General features: G+C 35.1%; 1 long non-coding RNA gene across 2 annotated transcripts; it reads right to left on the bottom strand.

The window, feature by feature from the left end:
• Nucleotides 1–3,188: 3,188 nt before the first annotated feature.
• On the bottom strand, nucleotides 3,189–6,355 carry LOC111894422 (uncharacterized). Of its 2 annotated transcripts, XR_002851209.3 has the most exons (6): nucleotides 5,834–6,355; nucleotides 5,685–5,758; nucleotides 4,407–5,605; nucleotides 3,852–4,208; nucleotides 3,627–3,739; nucleotides 3,189–3,526 (listed from the first exon to the last, which is right to left on the bottom strand). It is a non-coding gene; the product is annotated as an uncharacterized LOC111894422 (long non-coding RNA). The 2 variants fall into 2 exon arrangements; XR_002851206.3 differs by having other exon boundaries at nucleotides 5,685–6,355.
• Nucleotides 6,356–16,629: the final 10,274 nt, after the last annotated feature.

Below are 16,629 nucleotides of genomic sequence, written 5' to 3' on the forward strand. Positions count from 1 at the left end.
AACCTCCTTCACAAAGCCAAAATCACTCACAAGAACAATATGGAGCTAGGGTTTCGCTCTACAGCTCTCTGGAAGTGTTAGGGACAAAGGAGGTCAAGTTAGAGCGTTTAAATAAGGTGCAAACACCCGGATTAGTGTTTTTGCCCTAACAGGGTCTACTCGCCGAGTCCGGGAACCGACTCGTCGAGTCCAAAGCTCAGACCCCACGTCTTATCCTGCTCCTACTCGGCGAGTTGGTCCTTCAACTCGCCGAGTCCAAGGCAAAAATGCATTATTTTAAAAATATTAATTACAGGGAATATGTACCAGGAACCAGATGCTACACCATTTCACCCGACATATATTCCTTTTATGTCGGGTCACCCTTTAAAAGGTGACAAACCATTTCAAACAATTCAAAAATTAACATGAAATAAATACCTAAGCTACATAAGACTGTTTTCAAGTCTCATCGTTGACATATGTGGAATTAACGAGTAATTTATGAATAAATTAGATTTTTGGTTCAAAAAATTAAAAAATAACATGAAATAAATACCCAAGCTACACAAGACAACTTTTAAGAAAGTAAGATGACCTCAAAAGGAAACCATCTTCACCTTCCGTTTAGATCCTATTTGGTTCTTACAAGTTCTTAAATTTTTCCTTTGAATTCGATTCGAGTAGACCTTAATCTGCATAGACTTTTGTCAATTTGTATGAATTCTTAAGTCTGAATCCAGAAAAAAAAATTGGATTTTTCACCAATATCTATAACCATTTATTGAATATATTCCATTAACTAGGTCTGAGACTCATGTATTACATGGTTTAATTAAAAAAATTAAATATGAAATTTTAATAATAAGAAAAAATTTGAATTTATAAGAAAAATGAGAAATTTTTTGAATTATTAAAATTAATGAGGCTTTAATGTATTGAATACACTACATATATAAACTTTTTCTAATAAATACCTTACATATATATTACCTTACATATTATATGTGAAATTTTAATTTAATAAAATGAAAAATACAATAAAATGACAAGTGGAAAATATAAAATCTAAAAATTCTAGAAAATGTCATGTGTCCAAATGAAAGAGAAGAGGACATGTGGCGAAAAAACCCTTCATTTATTAGAGTAGATACCAACTTGATTTAACATCAATCGATATAAAACCAAAATCATTTATTGTAATTAGGTGTTGATGGAAAATGCATCTTCAATCATAAGTTAAGGGTTCAAGATTTGGTGTTGCCTCACGCAGTTCTACTCCCTCTCATACTTATGGATAAATGTTCATAAACCGAAAGGTCTATAATTAAGATGGGTATAATGAAACTGTGATCCCATTTTAAAATGTTATAGTAGGATTTAAAGTTAGTTTTTTCTTTTCTTTATTTCCATATTTCTTTTTCCTGTTTTTGTTCCTTTGCCCTTGGCTAGTTTTTGAGCTAATAAGGTCCTCCTTGCCGTTAAAAAGAAAAAAGAAAAAAGTTAAGGATGCAAGAATTATTTGACACAATATAAATAGTTTAGAAATTAAAAATATGGTAGGGAGTGTGTGTACTTTTAGTGGTCTAAAAAGAAAAACATTACCCAATCAAACTAGCCTAGCCTAATGGTTGTCACTTAGTATTAAACACGTAAAAAAAATGCATATAATACCGACTAATCAATTTCTATTATTTGCTGTTTTTATTTTTATTTTTTAGATTTAGAAATAATAACTGATTCGATAAATATACGAAGGTTTCGAAATGAAATAAGTTATTTATTTTGTTATTAATCACATATTTTTTATATAGCCAAAACGCCATCATTGGCTTGAATTGAAATATCTACAAGACCGGGGTCACAATTTGTATCCATTAAACAAATTGTTGGAATTCCGAACGTGATTACTTTTTGAAGGGCCATATATATTCTTCGTGCCGATCAAAATACTTCATCTTTTTATTCATAAACATAATATAAAAGAATCATTTGGACCCATGATGGATTATTTGCAATTATATTATCGTCATCAAACTATAAAGCCCATTAACTCATAAATATATATTATTTTAAATAAGAATCAATTTACACGTACTACTAATTGATCAAATTTTGCATGTAACAACAGAACAAACAATTTTTTCGCATGTAGAAACAAAACAAGAAAAGCTTTAAGTTACGGGTTGTAGAACTAGGAATACAAAGTTTAAAAAATGAATAAATTTCTTAAAGTTATGGTTTTACTAGTTATATGACTCTAGTCGATACCTACAAGTCATAGAAAGACATGGGACGTGTTCGGCAAAATTAGCTGGTAGCGGGTAGTTTGTAGCGTTTTGTTAAATTGTACATGAAATAGCATTTGAATTTGGAGCGTTTTGTTTAAACTAAACGCTTGAAGCTTGTAATGCCGAACGAGACTTTCTGTTTAAAACGGAGTCTTTTGTCAAACGCTAGAAACTAGAAACTCTCAAACGCTTCCAAACGCTCTATGTCGAACACGCCCATAATCTTTTTGTTTGTCCCCAACCTCATCATATGTTCAATTAAGCTCAACGTAATTATTATACTATCAATAATCAGTCAACAACTCTTGTTAAATAAGTCAATAATCTGTATTGGACCAATGCTATAAAATTTATAAGTCTGAAGATAATGCAAAAATATTATGACTATATGTATGTTAAAAAATATCCGGTATCTGAAAATCAGGTCCGGCCAAAAGGATAAGGCAAATTGGATGATCGACGAACCCTTACGTCGGCTTGTGGATCCAACGGGATTTAATTTTAACTAGGAAAAGAGCCATGCTTTGCATGGGTCGGAAACAATTTAGAGTTTTTTTTAAGAGAACTTGCCAATTATCATTTAATAAATAAAGTGCAAGTTACTCATTTTCATAAAATAAAAAATAAAAAATAAAAATAAAAATAAAAAATTGTTAAGCTCATGCCACGACAACAGTGATGAAAGTTGAAAAGGTAAATTACACATTGTATTGCATTTTCTAATTTACATAAAACTAAACATTTCATTAAAATGCCCCCAAATGTCATAGCTACTCGTTTTACTCAAATTTATTTTTGGTTCCAAGAATAGTTTGGAAGGAATTGGAATTGGAATTTGTAGGGCTTGAAATATGAAGGAACTGAATTTTGTCATGCATTTGGTTTGCAGGTAATAATAATTGTTCGGTGAAACGGGTATTTGAATAATTTTAATGTTTAAATTGATAGAAAGGATTTTATGGATTGCAATGTAATTTAATTCTATACATAAGATTGGAGTGGAATTGACTGTGTGGAATCTGGAACAACATCTCCATTGACATTATTTTCTCACAGAGTATCTGTGCTGGTGGTTAACCACGCAGTTGTGCGTTGATGATGGTGGAATCGTATTCCGCCTTTGCCGCCACCCGTGCCGCCTGCCAGCTCTTTTCGGCTTCCGCTGTCGCCCTTTTCCTTTCCGATTTCTGACTCGACATTGCAACCTTCTTCAACATTTTTGCTTGTGCATGTGCCCTCTTTTATTCCACTTTAACCTAAAAAAAATCCCAAATTTAATTAATTCTACCAAATTTCCTTCCTACGTTTATAATTTAATTATTATTATCGCAAATCTGAACATGCAATCAAATTCACCTCTATTCTTCTCATTTATGCTACAAGTTTTGCTTTCCGGTGTCTTTCCCATGCTTGAATTTTAATCACTTTGTGTATAAATCGCTTGAATTTTAATCACTTTGTGTATAAATCTGAGCACACATGATAAATAATGTTTATAAAAAAATATTTAAAATGTGAAATAACATTAAAAAACAAATAAGAGTAGATGATCGTTTTACCTTTGTGTTTAAAAACACATACCTTGCATTAAATTTAGATTCTCGGCATCTTCTCACCTAACCACCCGTTTCTCAAACTCAACTCTAAACGCCTCCTCGGCCAAAATGTTCGTTTCGCCCTCCATCGCTTTCTTGTTCGTGTCCTCTTTATTTGCCCAAGCCGCAATGTCTATCTTTCCAAGTTGTACCCCTAGCTATAAAGGCTCCTTCCATGTTGTAAGTTGACTTCTTGCTCGGTCAACTCTTTTGGATCCCGTCACTTGTCATGTTCCACGGGTGTGGAATTGGGTACTTTTCTTCCTCTTCGGGGAGTTGATGGAATTGAAGAATTTGGACTCTGAAGGGGCGTTGTGGCCCCCACAGGACCATTTTCCCCCATCTTGTTGACAAAAACAACAAGGGCAAAATATTAAAAATTACAAAAACACCATATATTATATTCGACATGGTATACAAAAAAAGACCATATAAAATGATCAATTTGCTCTCAGTCAAATCCTGTGCCACGGTGAAAGTGACTAACGATTAAACTGTGATATGCAAGATTAAAAGGAAAAAAAAAAACGATATGAAATACCTGTTTTATCCTTGTTTGAATTCGTTCCACATGATGACTCTCTAGTGTGAACTTATTTTAAATATTTACTTTGAGGACACGAATCGATTGACTCGCTGAGTCCATTCGCGTGACCAGTAACGGGCTCATGTTGTGTATAGGTTCTTCCACAAGTGAGACTGCGCGTTCATAGGCCTTGTTTACTCACTCCCTGACCTCTGTATCATGATTTCCCCTGTTTTGCTGTTGTACAACTTGCTTATTTCCATTCTATCTTCCATTTGAGTGATTGGCAGCAGACCAACTTTCTAACTAAACCCATAAACATCAACTTAAGCATATGTCATCTTTGTGACCTCCAAGTGAAACAATTGTCACTCTCAACAAAGGCTCTAGTATGTTCCAAAACGACCCCACAACAGAACAACTATATACTAACAAATTTTCTCAATTATTAATCACATTACATTCCAAATTCAGCATAGTTACAGCAGAACAACTATATACTAACAAATTTTACTGAACCTCATAAAACCCTAAAATAAAGCAACATACAGGTTGAATACACAGTGGTATCTCTTTTATTTATATTGAAAACAGAAGCTTCTAAAAAGATCCATCAGCTTGTATGTTAAACTGAAACTAAAAGAGTTTGGAAAAATTACGTTTGAAGAATATGTAAGTTGTGAGTATCAATTCAGAAATCACTGCATATAGACAATAGGGAACAATGAAATTACATTATAAATTAACAACTGATCACAACAAATAATATATATTACCTGTTCGGTTTTATTTAATCTTGACAGGTTTATTTAATTAGTATGTTAGTCTTTGTTATTTAGTAAAATGAATACTTTGGGTCTTCAATTGAATGGGTCATATGGACCAAGTATTAGGAGCTGGAAAAGGGGAAAAACGTGGGCTTGTTCTCCTTTAGTTGAGTTTAGTTTGTTTAGGTTTCATTAGGGTATGTAGGCTATAAAAAGCTTTTTATCTTCTGAATAAGATGAGCAGCCGTTTGAGTCACAATTATTTCTTCTTCTTCAACATATTCCTCACGTAACAAAAGAAGGCCGAATCTTTGTTTTGCAGTTGACAAAAGAGGGCCTGATTTCCAACATTACCACTCACAGCTGCCTCTGAAAGCACGTAAGAAGTTAGGGTAGAGAGAGCTGTTGAAAGCAATGGATGTGTAGCAAGCAAAGCTGTAGGGTATCCTATAAAAAAATCATGTACTTAATCATTCAATAACACCAAGGATTAACAAAAAAATAACAAATAGATAAGGAAATACACCTATGTCTTAGCCGAAGCGAAGATGCAAAAGCCTCTAGAGCCTGAATCTTATAAGAAACAGGATTCGGCCTCAACTGAAAGAAATCAAAATAAAATAATAATAAAAAAAATAAAATAAAAAATCACAAGAAGGTGATGAATTACTGAACTTGCTGATGAGTTGTGGTGGTGATGGTTACGACTGGTGCTACCGACGCTGCTGATTTTTCTCCGTGTCTAATATGAAGGGTCCTAGGGTTAATGGACGGGTGAGGTGGCTTTAAGGGTTTACCGAGAGACAGAGAAGATGAAGATCAGGAGGGCAACAAAGAAAGAATCGGAGAATGTAGGTGGGAGACCATTAAAGAAAAAGTCGTCTCAAATTTCGGATTTCGGACATACTTTGACGGAGAAGATGTGTGGGTATTGAGAAAGAGAGGTGAGACCCGCGTCGGATCCTGGGCGGGAGACATGGCGGTGGACAACAGCTGCCGACGGTAAGGAGTAAACGAAAGTACAACGATGGTGAGAGAGGTCGCCGGTGAAGGAATATCAAAGCCTCAAACCCACTAAGGTGAAATAGACCGAACCAAAATAAAGGCGGTGGGCAGCAACAGGTAAAGGAGGTGTGGAGAAGGATCCGGAAAATAGAAAGAGAGACAGTTTTATCTTTTTTTAAAAGAAATTGAGGCGGTGCACATCGTAGAGGAAAATATGAAGAGCAAAACTATCAAGCTTCAAAATTTACTGTGGCCAAAATATAACATACGTAAAGTTTGTTGGCCAAAGTTTGAAGAAAGGAAAGTATACTGCTCAAACATCCCATGCGCTTTAATATGTATATATAATTATGTAGGTATCAAATCTCTCTCTCTCTCTCTCTCTCTCTCTCTCTCTCTCTCTCTCTCTCTCTCTCTCTCTCTCTCTCTCTCTCTCTCTCTCTCTCTCTCTCTCTCTCTCTCTCTCTCTCTCTCTCTCTCTCTCTCTCTCTCTCTCTCTCTCTCTCTCTCTCTCTCTCTCTCTCTCTCTCTCTCTCTCTCTCTATATATATATATATATATATATATATATATATATATATATATATATAAAAGAATCATACGAACGGTCCTTATGGTTTGGGGTATTTGCGCTATGGTCTCTAACTTATTTTTTTTAACTCTGAAGGTCCATATTTTTTGTTTTGGTTACACACTTGGTCCGTACTATTTGTTTTTGTTACGCGTTTGGTCAATGTCTTACTTAAAAGGACTATTTTTTAAATAGAGAAAAATGATGGGGCAGGTAAGGTAATGTGAGCGGGTGGGGTTGGGGGTATGTTTATTTAAATAAATTAAAAATCAAAAAAAAATAGTCTTTTTATGTAAGACAGTGACTAAACACGTAACAAAAACAAACAGCAAAAACCTTCCAAGTTAAAAAAATAAGTTAAAGACCAAACATACAAATTATCCTAAACCATAGTAACCATTCGTGTAATTTACTCAAAGTTATATGTAATCTCGTGGTATATTCTCACCACTTTTTTTAAATCTTATTTTTATTTAACAAATCTAAGTTTTAATTTTGGCTATAATGTTTTATAAATTAATTCAATTATTTACATGTCCTTTTTTTTCGGGCCCAAAAATAGATTATAATATTTGGAAATTCTAGAATTTGAAAGTTTCAAGTTAAAACTCTAATGGACTCTCATTATGGGCTTTCAGAAAAGAAAGGTCAATGAATCCATAGTCGAATAAAAGCATTTTCTTGGGACATTTCTTAAAACCAGTTTTAATTTTCAAGGTCTCAATTTTTTATTAAATGATTACATGGATAATTAAAAAGGATAATTACTTAAAAGGATAATATATTATTTAATTTGTATATATTTTGTTATTGATTTTTTTTTTCATCTATATTTACCCTTTCAATTTGTTAAACTATACACATTCAGTCTTTATAACCGACAACTTAAGGTTAGCTGGTAAAAATGACTTAATAGAGTAATATATTTATTACTTTGTACACATTTAGTCCTTAATATTTTTGTATACATTTAGTACTTAATATATTTTTTTTGTTGTAAAATAAGTCATTTTTGTTTTTTGTACTCATTCAATACTTATGAATGATTTTCTTTTAGATTTTTCTCACGACATCTTACGTGAGACAATCATTAATGAGGTGTTTGGGGCTTTTAATGCTTATGTCCATCGCGATCTCGACTACTTGGTTGGTTAGGTCATTTGTTCTAAACGTCATAACTTCTTCATACGATCTCGGATTTTAACGATCTTTATATTCATGTGTTCATATTTTAGTCTACTATAACTTTCGTTTAGATTACTCCCGTTAAAAAGTAATACTTACTTACGATCTTTATATCCATAAGTTTTTTATGAATGCATGTATGGATGCGTGTTTTATTTATTTATTGATAAAATCGTAAGTAAAAATATATTAGATTTTAACGGGAGTAATCTTAACGAAAGTTGTAGTAGACTAAAAAACCAAACACTTAGATATAAATATCGTTAAAATATGATATCGTATAAAGAAATTACTACATTCAGAACAGAAGACCAAAGCTAAACCACAAGACCTACGCAAACAAACAATTGAGATCGCGATCGACATAAGCATTAACAACCTCAAACACCTCATCAATGATTGTCCCAAGTAAAAAGGCGTGAGAAAACCTAAAGAAATCATTCATAAGTACTGAATGAGTACAAAAACAAAAAAGACTTATTTGAAACAAAAAAATATTAAGGATTAAATATATACAAAATTATTCAGTACTAAATATGTATAAAATGAGAAATATATTACCTATTAAGTCCTTTTTTTTGCCGACTAACATAGAGTAACCGGTCATAAATATTAAATGTATACAGTCTAACAAGTTAAAAGGTTAAATGTGGACGAAAAAACATTAAATATATATAAATTGAAAAATATATTACTCTATTAAATTATTCTTCCTTATTAAAATCCTAAAAATCCTAATATATAATTACCAACAACAATAAAAATCCTATAAAATCCAAAGAACATGGGTTTGTTGCTATGGTCCATTTATATATCTGACCATGGACTTCTTTTTGGTCAACATATACAAAATACGCGTTGCAATCCCACTATGTTTCCCCCCATTTTCTCGCTATCAAATTCTTTTCTTTTGGTTATTTTCTTCACTCTAGAATGTAGAGGAGTTTCATATGGATTGCATAACACATGTTTGCTACTTTTTTTTTTTTTTTTTTTTTTTTTTGTCTTCTTCAATCCAGAACTATTTGTTAGCAAAGATTATCATATTGATTTTCCCATGTAACGTTGTTGATCTTTAACATTCAAACTGTAGGGAGCATAGTAATGTGTGGGAATGATTCTTGTTGAAAATACGAATTGGCTTGCTTTTTACATGCTTTCAAACATTTTATAGCATTTCTTGAGACGTGTAGTTAAAAATATATGATTATTACCAATACAAATTATTGAGGGTCAAGATATTACACTTATTTATATCTATAACACAACCAATATATATTTTTTGGCCTTTTCCCATGTGTCAATGTTATATTTAATGGATATTTTTTCGTTCTTTGGGTTGGTCCAACAAGACTAATATGAAATTCCCATTTACCCTACATCGCAGTGTTTAGATACTTATAATAGGGAATTAAAATTTGACTTTGTTTAACTACAACATGTTTAGGGAGTCAAAGTTTCACACTTTCACTTTATTTAACGCAACATGTTTATATATCTGATGCCTCTTCAAGTGACGTAGACTCATGATATTTCATTTATAAGAGTTATTATTCAAAAATTTCAAAAAACTATACAGATGAATTCAACTCCATCGCTGATAGAATATTACTATCATTCCAGTTGTTATTGGTTTTATATTATGAAATGCCTCTTTTATGCATTTTCTAAATAAACTCATGATCTATGGGCACTTGGTTGTACCTTGTTTTATATATATGCTCTTGGAATCCTCTATAGTCAAATATACAATTGACTGAAACAATTTTCAACGATTTATATCATTATAGCTTTTGATGTCAGATTTTTAGAATTCTTTTCTCGTAACGTCAGAGATATATCTAACTGATAAAAATATTGCCTAGGTTAACATTTTAACCTCATATATGGGAAATTTGTTATCTTTATCTATCTATATTGATATATTGATATTGATTTACTTGAGCTAGTTGCACTCCTTCTTGCTATAGGTGATAAAAACTTATGTCTCTTTAATGTTAAATTATTAAAAGAGAAGAAAATATGACTTCTAGAGTTGCAAAAAATTCTTACAAAGGTAGTCATAAATATATAAAGTAAGTATAAAATGATGATCAAAATGACATAAGTTGTTTACAAGGAAAACTTTCGATCCTTGCTAGGATTTCCAGCACACAAGATTGTCACATACCTTGATGATTTTATTGATTAAAAATATCGATTACAGAGATGAATGTGTGAAAAGCAAGTATAAGTATTGTAGATGAGTTAATCATTTGTGTTGTGTGTGCAATACAAGTGTTATTTATAGTCTAAAGCAAATAACAAGAAGTCCGATAATTTCGGGATCCTCCGAGATCAGCTTATAGACGTTATTTGACTTGGTATCCCGAGTCTTTTGCATGGTCAAGATGATTCTTCGTCGAGAATATGTCTTTAGCTGACTATATCTGCACATGTGAGAAAAATAAAAAAGCATATAACTGTTATATATGTTAGGAAAATAAATAATAATAATCAGGATCCTGAAGTCTATTTAAGGATCCTGATCCTAACAATTGCCCCTAAATTATTCATGTGAAATATTTTGGAGTTAGTTTGCAAATATTTAAAGGGATAATTTTAAAATAAAAATAAAAAAGAAATAAAAGTGATAAGGGATTTGAATTTTAAACCCTAACAAATAGAATTTATCCTTCAATAACCATCATTAACCAGTCAAATCGACATTTCTCTTTCTTCTGCCATTAACATAAATAGAGGCAATTGATTAAAGTTATTCTTCCCCGCTTCTTTTATCTTTCATCCAAGGGTTTACCAATCACCTTCCAAGGTACACTTCTCACTTTTTCTCCTTAGTTTTCTTTTCACTAACCATGGGGAAGAAAATGACCCTTTATCATAAGAACATTCTCACTCTTACTGAGGATGAATTTATCGATCAAAAGATCCTGTTGCATGAGAAAATCTGTTCTTTTGATGAGGATGATATCGAGTCATTGAAATCGGCCGACGCTTTCTTTGATGATGTTGTTTTCAAACCTTTCAACCCGAAATATCAAGCTGAATTCGTTTCCTCCTCTTAGGTCTAATTCCCCGAATACCCCTTTACTTTGGGTTTGAAGTAGCCATTTTTTAGAATCATATCCAAGTTCGTTGAGGTTACTAAAATCTCTTACATCCAAGCCATGCCTATTGTTTGGAGGATCTTGTTTTGGATCGACAGATTGAACCAGTCCAAAGACCTAAACATAGGTTTAGCTGAGTTGGCTCATGTGTTTGATATTACTACCTTTGGAAGCTCTCGTTTTCTTCCTAGACTCAAATCCCACAAGTCCACTCTCGTTCTGAAAACAAAACACAATGACGAAGATTGGAAGGAAAAATACTTTTTTGTGAGACGTGATTTAATCCTTGGTTGGGACTCCCTGCCGAAGTCCTAGGTTAAAAAGGGTAGGAATAATTATTCTTGTACTGAGGATCCTGGAATTCCTATTTCATTATTTTAATTTGATGTTTTGTAGCTTTTAAGTTTGAAGAGCTCATTCCCGTTGCCGAGGATACCGAAGAGAAGATAGAGAAGTTCCTCGCTGTTTCTATAGCTGACAGGTCTTTCAAATTTGATTGATCCAGTCTCCAAGAAGGGTCTTTCGTCACTACATTAATGGCTACCTGTAAGAATTCTTATTTTTTCTGTAGGGATGTAGAATTGATAAGGATCCTGCGTAATGTATAAGATCCAAGGTTACTCGCTCCAATGCCCGATTTGGTTTGTCTGATCTCGAAGATGATATGTCCAATGGCTTGATTGTAGTTAAGAAGGAAAAAACTACCTTTCCTATTCCTCTCAAGAAATATCAGATTGATCTTACATTGAAGACTCCAGGATCTCGGAAGAGGAAGACCTCAGAAGCCAAAAATTTGAACCTGGAGAATCTCAGAGCCAAGGAGGCACTTCAAAAGTTTCTTTCTTTTTCCCAAGCTGCAAGTATTCGTGTGATTTTAGTTTCTGACTCTTACTTTCTTTTACTGATGCCACACATGTTTCAGGTTTCTGCTCATGTCTCCCAGTATGTAGCCGACCTAAGGATTCGAGATGAGGGGCCGACTGAGCGCTGAAGGAGCGGGAGAAGGAGTGGAAGGCAACCAATGAGGATCTTCTTAAGAGGGTAAAGCTGTTCAGCAAGGAGAAACCTGAAAAAGAGGAAGAGCATGTTGCGGAGATGGAGGAGGTGATTACGGGGGCAAAGTCCAGTGTTTCTATGGCCGTCTGGGAAACCATGATCAAATTAGCTAAGGACGTGGCCAATGTAGGATCCTGGGACCTAGCGGGGTGGCATGAAGCTCTAGCCAAATTGACTGGTAAGCTTGTAAATATCAGTCAGGATCCCGAAAAGCAGCCGTCAAACATGGACGAGGTGGAGAAGACCACAGCCGATGATAACCAGTTAACAGTTTAGGCCTGCAAAAATTTAGTTTAAGTAGTTTTTGGTTATTTTCCTGGGATGTATGACAATATTACTATTTTTTTGTGGGGTTGGTGGGAAACCCCTTAATGCTATGGTTGTTTAATATTTCTTTGCATGCTTGATTGAATTGCATGGTTGTAGCAGTAGGATTTTCTAGGATCCTTATAATCAGGATCCTAAGGAGTTCAGGGTTTACAAGAACTCTCAGGATCCGAATAACCTGAAAACAGTTAGTAATCCATTTAGGATCCCAAAATAGTTGAGATCCGCTTAGGATAAATCTTTGATCATTATATAAGAAAGACAACTTTTGAGAAATAAGGATAGATAGAACCTGATCACCTCTGGCTTCGTGACCTTTAGGACTCAATTTAGGGGAAGAATGAAGTCACGATTCTTTTGGCTTCATAGGATCCTAAAGTTCGTACATGGAAGGGTCCTTGTTGATCAAGGAGGATCCTTGATTGTCTTTAACTAAGTAAACTTTTAAGGGGGGGGGGGGGGGGGTCCCTCTTTAGGGATCAATTGGAAATGGTTCCAACCTAGAAAATAATTAAGGTAACTTTTGTTTTGCAACATGATAATGTTGGGTTTTGAGCAATCTAACACTTCCTAAGTGTGCATGCAACCCTAATAAACCTTGGATCTATGTTTGTCTAAATACATGCAAAATAATAATTTTCCAAGGTTTATAACCTATCTAACATGGCATGGGGAACATTTCAACATAAAAGAGTTAGAAGAGATTACATACCTTTGTTGTGTTGGGTTCTTAGGAGTTTGAGGGCCAAGCACCAATAGTGTGAATGCCTCAAATGGAATCACAAACACCACAAACTCTTGGAAAACTTTGAGAGAGTATACACACTCTTGTATTTTCGGCCACACACATGCACACACACACTAGAACACTAGCTTTCTCTTTGGCTATCTTAGGCTCATTTTCATGCTCCATAAGCATGCTTATATAGTATGCATGGTTAGGGTGAAACCCTAATAACCCATGTCTTTTCCTATTCCAAGGATCCATGGGTTAAAAGCTCCATGGATCATCCATGGACTTCCACATAAGCCTAGCCCATTAACAAATGAGTATTAGCCCACACTATATAAAACAAATAGCCCATAATTTAATTAGTATTCCTTTTAATCTCTAAATTAATCCATAATTAATTTAAGACTAAAACTAATTAAATAACGTAACTTCATATTAATATATTATAACTCATAATATATTAATAAACATATGTGTATAACTCTCATAAAATTATCCATAATAGTTTGGATGAGATGCAACCCAAATGGACCATGCCGGTCGGGTCAAGTATATACCAAATAAGTTATGGACTTAGACACCTTATCCAACAGACTCCCACTTGGATAAGTCTAATAACTATATTTGCCTATAACTTCAGGAACCAACCAACAATCGTAGCTCTCGAAAACTCCCTCGAACAATGAAGACTCTGTCGAACTATGAAGCGCCATTTTAGATAAGTGATCACATAATCCTCTGTTCTCATGATATCAGCCGGACAAACACATGGAACTATGTCTTGCTTATTGTCTAGCAGTTGTTTCTCGATTATCCGATTTGTTTGACGAAGAACTTCACTAAACACATCGGTTTAGTTCTGACCAGGCCTGGTATATGGGTCAACACAAAATCATCGAGGGGCCCGGATATCGCTTCTATTTCTAGAAGGAACAGATAAACTTCGACTGATATGCTTGTTCTACTACTTATTGAATTGTACACAAAGGCACGTTTTATAACATCAAGTTACTGATGCGTTTACGTGCAATCAATGCACAACCAACTCATAGGTAACAACTCATATCTCTAGGTTTAAAGATTTATATGATGTTATCGTCTCACGATCACTCGAGATAAATTCCATGAAGTGATACAAGTGAGCGTGGGTTTATACCAATACTCATAACTTATGAGTACTCATGAATGTTGCAGCAACCATTGCCATGCCTAAACACCTTTAAGGCATCTACAAACCCAATTCATGACAATCTTGATTCATACCTACTTCCGACGTATGATCGATTGTGGAGGTTTGAACAAATTAATTATTCTGGAAGTCAAAACATGCAAAACTGAAACAATAGTAAATAATTGACGATGATAGTAACACTTTACTCATAAATAAATCACAAATTTTATTCATCATCAAACGTCGATTACATTTTACAAGTTTCAGGAAAACTATCTAATCTGTAAAACTAATATCGTCCCTCAGCCCGATGCGTCTCGCATGCTGAAAATGCTTAACCCTCGTCAGTCCCTTCGTAAGGGGATCTGCAGGATTCTCATCTGACGATATCCTCCTTGTCACAAGGAGTCCTTCTTCAATCTTGTGCCTTATGAAGTGATATTTTCTGTCAATGTGTCGGGATCTGCCATGATCTCTTGGTTCCTTGGCTAAGATAACCGCAGCATTGTTGTCACAGAAAATCTCTATAGGTTCCTTAATAGCTGGTACAACTCCAAGGTCTCCGATGAAGTTCTTTAGCCATATCGCCTCCTTCGCTGCTTCACTCGCTGCTATATACTCTGATTCACAAGTCGAATCAGCCACCGTCTCCTGCTTGGAACTCTTCCAAGAAATTGCCCCTCCATTTAAGGTAAAGATCCAGCCCGACTGAGAGCGGAAATTATCCCTATCAGTCTGAAAACCAGCATCACTATACCCTAATATTCTCAAGTCCCCACTGCCACCAAGGGTAAGGACCCAATCCTTAGTCCTCCGCAGGTACTTGAGAATGTTCTTTACCGCGGTCCAATGAGCCTTGCCAGGGTTCCCCTGATACCTGCTGACCATGCTCAAAGCAAATGCCACATCAGGACGGGTACAAGTCATAGCATACATGATCGAGCCAACTGCGGAAGCATATGGTAATTGGCTCATCTCAGCTATCTCAGCCTCTGTACTCGGACTCTGAGTCTTACTCAGTTTGGTATTGCTTTGGATCGGTAAATCTCCTTTCTTGGAATTCTCCATGTTGAACCTTTTCAACACCTTATCCAAGTAGATACTCTGACTAAGTCCAATTAGTCTTCTACTCCTTTCTCTTAATATCCTTATCCCTAGGATATAGGTAGCCTCCCCTAGGTCCTTCATAGCAAAGCACTTCCCAAGCCAGGACTTAACCTCCTGCAAGGTTGGGATGTCATTTCCTATGAGTAGTATGTCATCCACATACAGTACCAAGAAGCTAACTATACTCCCACTAGCTCTGACATACACGCAAGACTCATCTTCGCTTCTCAAGAAGCCAAACTCTTTTACCTTCTCATCAAAACAAAGATTCCAGCTACGAGATGCTTGTTTTAATCCATAAATGGATTTCTCAAGCTTGCATACTCTATTAGGGTGCTCTGCATTGACAAAACCCTCTGGCTGATTCATGTACACATCCTCAGCCAACTTTCCATTAAGGAAAGCGGTTTTGACATCCATTTGCCATATTTCATAATCATGAAATGCTGCAATGGCTAACATAACCCTAATAGACTTAATCTTGGCCACCGGCGAGAAGGTTTCATCATAATCAATACCTTGAGTTTGAGTAAAACCCTTCGCAACCAGTCGAGCCTTATAAGTATGCACTTTTCCTTCCATGTCGGTCTTCTTTTTGAAGATCCATTTGCACCCGACTGTTTTACGGCCTGGTACATTGTCAACCAAGTTCCAAACTTGATTGTCATACATGGACTGTATCTCGCTGTCCATAGCCTCCTTCCATTTAGCAGACTCCGGGCCTGCCATGGCTTCCTTAACACTGCTAGGTTCATCCAAATTTACTAGTGTACTATCACTAATAAACGTATCACCTTCCGTAGTAATATGAAAACCATAATAAAACGAAGGTGTGTTCCTAACCCGTGTGGAACGTCTCGGAGGTACAGACTCGTCAGCTGGATCAACAGGAGTTTCTTCCTCAGGTTGATTGCTAGTGTCTGAGGTTCCTTCACCAATTGATTCTTGAATTTCTTCAAGATCAATCTGCCTCCCACTGTCTCCTTGGCTTATAAATTCTTTCTCGCGAAAGATCCCTCTTCGTGCTACAAAGACCACATTCTCACTGGGTCTGTAGAAAAGGTAACCGAAGGATTTCTGTGGGTAGCCGATGAAAATACACCTTTCACTTCGGGGTTCAAGCTTATCATGAGTTTCACGCCTCACGAAGGCTTCGCAACCCCAAATTTTGATGTGGTCCAAATTGGGAACCTTCCCAGTCCACATTTC

The sequence above is a fragment of the Lactuca sativa genome, chromosome 4 (assembly GCF_002870075.4).
Source record: "Lactuca sativa cultivar Salinas chromosome 4, Lsat_Salinas_v11, whole genome shotgun sequence".
NCBI lineage: Eukaryota > Viridiplantae > Streptophyta > Magnoliopsida > Asterales > Asteraceae > Lactuca > Lactuca sativa.